This window comes from Anopheles arabiensis (genome assembly GCF_016920715.1).
Source record: "Anopheles arabiensis isolate DONGOLA chromosome X unlocalized genomic scaffold, AaraD3 X_pericentromeric_contig0009, whole genome shotgun sequence".
In the NCBI taxonomy this organism is placed as follows: Eukaryota; Metazoa; Arthropoda; class Insecta; order Diptera; family Culicidae; genus Anopheles; species Anopheles arabiensis.
The window spans coordinates 143,042-150,000 of record NW_024412087.1 but is presented as its reverse complement, the minus strand read 5'-3'; positions in this window follow the sequence as shown (position 1 = coordinate 150,000).

Genomic DNA, 6,959 nt, shown 5'->3' with positions numbered 1-6,959 from the left:
CTGGAGACATTGCTAGGCCAGTACGGCACTCTGCGCACTCTTGCTTGTCCTCTTCGAGCGACGGGCCTCTAAGCGGGGTTGTATTCCGGTACGACACATCGACTGGTACACATTGCACGCACTAACGATCTCTCTGCACTGAATGGAACTCATTCATAACCACCGTGACGGGAGACTTTGCTAGTACGCACGATACTCTGCGCATGTGCACATGTTTTACAACCCAACCAACTTAAGCACCTAGGGAAGTTGTGATGCCATCTGAACACCCACCGACTGATGCATTGAACGGCTAAAGTTGACCTTCAATCCGAACTGGCACTTTGCGGCGTGGAGGCAGTTGCGCGACCACTCCTATCCCAAACCAACAAAGCATGGTGTATCCTAAGTGTTCGGTACAAGCACACCACGACGGGACACATTGAACGGTTCAGCGATCTCTCTGCACTAGTGGAAGAACTCCAACGTGATACGGGAGACATTGCTCTAAACCGAACGGCATCTCTGCGCGTTTACTTGACGCACCCCAACTTGGTCAACTGTTGGACTTTTCGTAATCACGGCGGGACACATTGAACGAGCTCTAACGGATCTCTGCACGCATGGAACATGGTGGCGGGAATCATTGCTAGAACCGAACGGCGCCTCTGCGCGATGTACAAAGCCAACAGGAACCTCGTATCGGCTGCCGAGCCGGAGCTTGAACAACGGACTTTCACCTCTAATTTATATCAACTCACCACTCCCCGAGGGATCCGCAGAATTGCTTCTGGGTCCCGTATCGTTATTGCGATTCGTTTTGCATTACACTACATTGAACTATTCCAACTTGTTTATCCGCATGGCGAACATTTGCTGCATAGAACATTTAAGTTCCACTTCGCTCTCCCCTACGTGGGTCTGAGCTTCGCTCTCAGGAAAAAATATGCCACATTTGGTAGGGAGACCCGGTTTCATCACGCTTTGTGCCCTGCACCATATATACCCTCATAAATTTATTCATTGGATTAGATCCAAGGAACACCAGATCATGCACCACTACCCATAATAGCTCATCGAGCTTAGCGTGAATCCTTCGGGTTTCCTAAGAAGTTCGATTGGTCTTGCAGAGTTTAAAAACAACGAAGCTTAGTTTCAAGCAATGGTTAATATACGCGTATTCAAAACCCTTAGCTGTTACAACTTTTTACTAGAAACCATCACGACGAAGTCTTTGGGTCCGTAGACCCGTGATGTACTGCTCCAGGAACGTTTTGATAGGGTGGAAGCTCAAAATCATAGGTTAAAATCATCGGCAGAGCCCACCAGACACCACTTTTGCTTCATTGGTTCGGACTATGGGCATGCGACGATTTTTATCGCGGAGGGACGTATGACCCAAACGGGGGCTTAATGACCCACTGCCACTGCAAACCATGCTCCTACGACTAAATAGAGGTAAAAACTACGATTTGGTGCAATCTTCATGTTTGACCTCGTAGCAAGGTACCCTCCTATAGTAGGCAATGAACAAATGATCATAATCCCAGGAGGGCAAAAATGGGAACCCGAAAGGAAAGCGCTGTTGGCGCGCCTAAGCTACTAGCCCGTAGAGTAAAAATGGTACCCCCAACAAAGTTGTCGATTGACATTCTGATTGCACTTTTCATCATCTAAGGTGCGTTCCTTACACGTTTTGAGGTGTTTTGGCGAAAAACATGTTTTGAGCCACACGAGCTCTCCGGCCGTTCGGTGCACATTTTGAAAAAGCTAGGGAGCTGCCCCTAGGTTCGGGGTGTCACAAAATATTGAAAAGTGGTCAAAAAACCGCTATCCAGAATCGGATGTAGAATCATTAGACGAACTTAAAATTGTTCTACGACCAATGTCTGCGACGTTTAGTATTCAAGATATGGCCCGCCCTAGGTCTGACCTTGCATTTTCGTGAAAATTTAAAGCATGGCCATAGGGACGGGTAAAATAGCTATTTTGAAGCAAAAACCCGTATGACTTTAAATGGCCATAACTTTTGAAAAACAAGAGCTAGGTTGCGTTCCTTACACGTTTTGAGGTGTTTTGGCGAAAAACATGTTTTGAGCCACACGAGCTCTCCGGCCCGTTCGGTGCACATTTTTGAAAAAGCTAGGGAGCTGCCCTAGGTTCGGGGTGTCACAAAATATTGAAAAGTGGTCAAAAACCGCTATCCAGAATCGGATGTAGAATCATTAGACGAACTTAAAATTGTTCTACAACCCCCAGTCCGACGCCTCGTATTCGAGATATAGCACTTTGTAGGTCTGACCGAGCAATTTTGTGCTGAAATGTATGGCGGACATGTTATTCATTAAACAACATTAACTTGCATCGTGCCCTACTTCATCGGCACAGCTACTATCGACTATCTATTGTTGAAATGGATTGAGTTTGACCATTTAGCTCTTTTCTTATGCCGTGCACCAACATTGTGTACCGATCGGGAAAGTACACTACGTACGCGTTCATGGATGTATATGTTGGTACAAGTTGCCGGTCGGAATAGCAGTGCACCAAAACTGTGTACCGATCAGGGAAAGTACAAGACGGAGGCGCAGCCCGAACGAACACGTTAATGTTTATGTTTGTGCACACTAAAGTTACAATCCTAGGATTTGGTTATTGCGTCGCAGTGCCCGACCGTCGCGGACACCATTCTTGGACAAAAGTCCAAGTACGTAGAGTACATTCCCTAGGTATGTGCCCGTTCGTGACTTTCGTTGCGTGCTTACAGACACGCTTGGGTATGTTTACCATACAAGGTTTACTAGGAAAACCTGGGAAGGACGCTTGCCCTCCGTCGCGGACACCATTCTTGGAAAGAAGTCCTGGTACGTAGCGTTCTTTAATGTACTTGATCAGTTTGTATTGCATTTGCTTTGTGCAATTGACTTTTGCTAATGCTCACTAAGGGGTGTTCGTTTGCGATGTGTATGATAAGCAACTGTCTATTCTAACCAGCAGTTAAATAACACTTTTCACCCAAATCATAGGAACGTAGAGTACTTTCCTGATCGGTACACAATTTTGGTGCACCTCTAACTTCGCCAGCACTTTATCGTTACGTTTTGTGCACAACCTTGGGACATGGTGTAAGTTTCATCATTGTTATGTTTGATTCGGTTTATTATGATTGAAAAATACGCTACGTCCAAGAAATCTGAACTCGAATACTTTTGCCACGTTGCGCAAAAAGCTACTGAGCAACTCCTAGCCGTTTACCGATTTAAAATTTAATTTTCGTTATTAGTTTTAAAAAATACGCTAAGTCCCAAAAATCTGAACTCGAATACTTTTTCTATGTGCCGCCAAAAGCTACTGAGCAACGCCTAGGTTGGTACATTTTTGGTACATGGAGTGTATGCGTGCAGGCGTACTGCCGTGCTGGACCGGAAAATCGCACTTGCTACTAGAACGTAGAGTAATTCCCTAGATAGGTGCTTTTGCATGCCTCTGTTCGACGTCCATGCAACTTGGAACGTGCGACACACGTAGCTAGGCTTCTCCATACATATTCCCTAGGGTAGCACCAAATTGCACACTTTCAGGGGTATATTTTGGTACGGTGTACTGTGCATGGTACAAGTATCATTAGCTCGTGCAATTTATTTTGCATCAAGTTGCGATTGCTGGTGCGTCGAGATAGGAGTGTTTCGCGACTTTTGCCAAGCTTTGGTGCCATTTTGTGAATAATTAATGTTCTAGCCACAATAAACGTGCCACATAATGCCAATAACGAAAACGCCATTTTCAAGGGACTTCCAGTCAAAATGTTTGCAATCAGCGCTTTCCTGTCGAGTTCGGGATTTGGGACTGAGCGTTTTTTTCACGATCAATCAAACGACCAGTTCGTGAATAATCAATTCATACAACAGTGCATCCCTTCAAAGTGAAAAAAGCCGAATGCTAGGGAGCTCCAGTCAAAAACGTTGTCATTGGCGCTTTCTTCTCGAGTTCAGGATTTGGGACTTAGCGTTTTTCACGATCCAGCCAAAAGACCAGATCGTGAAATAAACGATTAATACAACTGTACTAGTACATCCCTTCAACTGAAGCAAGCGCACCATACATGACCCGTACGCTAATCATCCAAGCACATGACACGTCAACTAAGTCAACACATAATACAACTTGGAAAACTAACGGGTAAGTAGGTCATCTCGTACACGACGACACACCGACCAAACCAGGTCAACACGTCACATGCACAAGACATCCTACTACCAAGGCCGACCACCTCGACACACGACCTGTTAACCGAACATGGTCAACACCATCATGTGCAAGGCAACCGGGCCAAACGGGTCAACTTATACAACTTGTAACGAGCATGTGTAAGCTTACTGGTGTGGTCCGCACGGTCCTCACATCAAGACAATCAAGTCGAGAACGAGGCACGCCGACAAGCTCATTAGTGTTAAGTGTCCTTCTCCATCCTATGTCAAGTCACTCGTCTGACACGGAAGAAGCCAACTCTTGTCCACTAGTATAAAGGAACGGTCTCCAGACCAGGTCAAGTCACTCGTCTGACAAGGAAGGAGCACGCACCAAGCTTCACCAGAGCACGGTACCACGGTCCCCAGACCAAGATGGTTAGTTACGCCAACGAGGAAGGGGCACGCGTTCCTTACTACACTCAACTTAGTACACTCATGCTCTCACAAGAGTATCCCCTGTGTCGACGTGGTCCCCAGACCAAGACGAGCTTGCGCACATCGAGGAAGGGGCACACGGACAAACCACCAAGCATGGGTCGCCTGAGAGGATCGATGCGAACGCATCTCTACAACTCGCAGCTCCCAGCCTGAAGTCCCGTCGTTTGCGGGCGGTTGATAGGTGTCGAAACTAGGTATATCCACGTTGGGCAGAGCTCAAGCCAACGGCGTTCCCAGTTACGGTACTAACACGTGCAGCGAACTCCACTCATTGCGGCCTAGGTATGGCGGGATGAGACGCCGGGCTGCAGACGCAGACTCCAACGGATCTCAGAGGGTTGTTAGGCCCGCTAGCTTCCGAACACCTAATGGGTTTGAGAAGCGCTATCAGCTCGGATTGGCTACGACCTTAGAGGCGTTCAGGCATAATCCAGCGGACGTAGCGTCATACCAAAGTCCGGTCGGACTAGTATTGAGCCAGTGGTCCGTACCTGTGGTTCCTCTCGTACTGCACAGGAATTCCGTTAAGATAGCGACTAAAAGCACACACCAGTAGGGTAAAACTAACCTGTCTCACGACGGTCTAAACCCAGCTCACGTTCCTTGAAGGGTGAACAATCCTACGCTTGGTGAATTTTGCTTCACAATGATAGGAAGAGCCGACATCGAAGGATCAAAAGCCACGTCGCTATGAACGCTTGGCGGCCACAAGCCAGTTATCCCTGTGAAGTGTTCATCGAGTAGCCGTCGGGTACAGACGTTTGTAAACACGCTCCGACAAAGTGTGCAAAAAAATTCTATAATACCCAAGGGACAAATTTTGTCCGGGAGCAGTTCCCAAGGGGCAAAAATTTGAAAAGTCCGTTACTGCTCGAAAAGTGCTCGAGTTTACAAAAGTGCGCAGAAAATTCGGGGAAGAAGTGTAGTGCCCGCGGCAGCTCGAATCTGCTCGATTCGAGTAGTTCGAGCAACTCGAAAACTGCTCGAATTTTCGAAAAATCCTAAAATAGGTTCAAAAGGGTCGAAAAAGCGGGCAGCGCAATTTGGACGTGAAAAGTGCCGGAAAAAAATTCGGGATTGGTGCGGATCCATTCCCCACGTGAGCGACGCACCCTCTCGTAATTTTTCGCCACCGCCACCCCTCCCCCAACCCACCAGGGGGTCGCAAGTCGGACCATAGTGGAAAACCAGCGTGGAAGAAGGATTCTACAGCAGCGATTGAGCGGCAGAACACCAGCTAGACGGCGCTGCATACTTGGGGTCATCTCGACCCCCGGGGTCAACCGACCCCGGGGTCACATCGACCCCAGGGTTATTTAACCCACCAACCTGAAAGTCGGCAAAGATGATGGCATCATCCGGGATGTCAACGCGCGCGAGTGCGAGGTCAGTCTCTGTGGACTGCCGTAGCAGCTTGGCATCTGGCTCGAAGCTGTTTGTGACCGAGCCTCGAGTGGCGCTGCCTAGGGTCAGTGTCACAGGCAACAAGCCCGCCGTGGCATCCAAGGCCGCCACGGCCACACCGGAGCTCGAGTTGCTTAAGGCAACAATCCAACGACTAGAGGAGCAGAATGCAGAAATGAAGGAGCAAAATGCTCGCCTCTCCGAGCAGATAACTGGCATGTGCCAACTGCTACAAGAGGAAAAGGAGGAGGCAAAACGACGAGAGGAGAAGTTGGAGGCACAGATGGAGAAGCTCGCCGCCGCACATCAGCGCGACCGAGACGTGCTCAACTCTCTTCTGGCAGCAAAGGTTGCCGGCGGACAACCGTCAGCTAGTCCGCGCCAACCTCCGACTCCGCTGCCGCGCCGACCCTCTGCGCCGCAGCTGCAGCAGCAGCTAACAGCAACAGCGGAGACGCAGCACGAGCGAACAGCGCGCGTCGCACGCAGCGCAGCAGCAGTCAGCCACAGCGACAGGCGGTCGCCGGCTCGCAACAGCAGCAGCAGGAGCGTATGCAGCAGCAACATCAGCAACATCGTAAGCGAAAGCCGAGGCCCGACATCATCGAGGTGTCTCCCAGTGAAGGCGAAACCTGGGATGGCATCTACGAGAAGGTGCGCATAGCCATTCGTCTGGACGCGGCTCACAGCGAAATGAAAGGAGCATATTAAGCAGGGCCGCCGAACTCATGCCAGGCTGCTACGTATGGAGCTGAGCAAGACGGCAAACGCTCCGCTTATGCTGGAAGGCGTCCGCAAAATCATCGGCGACGCAGGCGTCAGTCGGCTTGTCACAGAAATGGGTGAGCTGCTGGTAGTCGATATCGATCCCCTTGCTGCGGAGGAAGA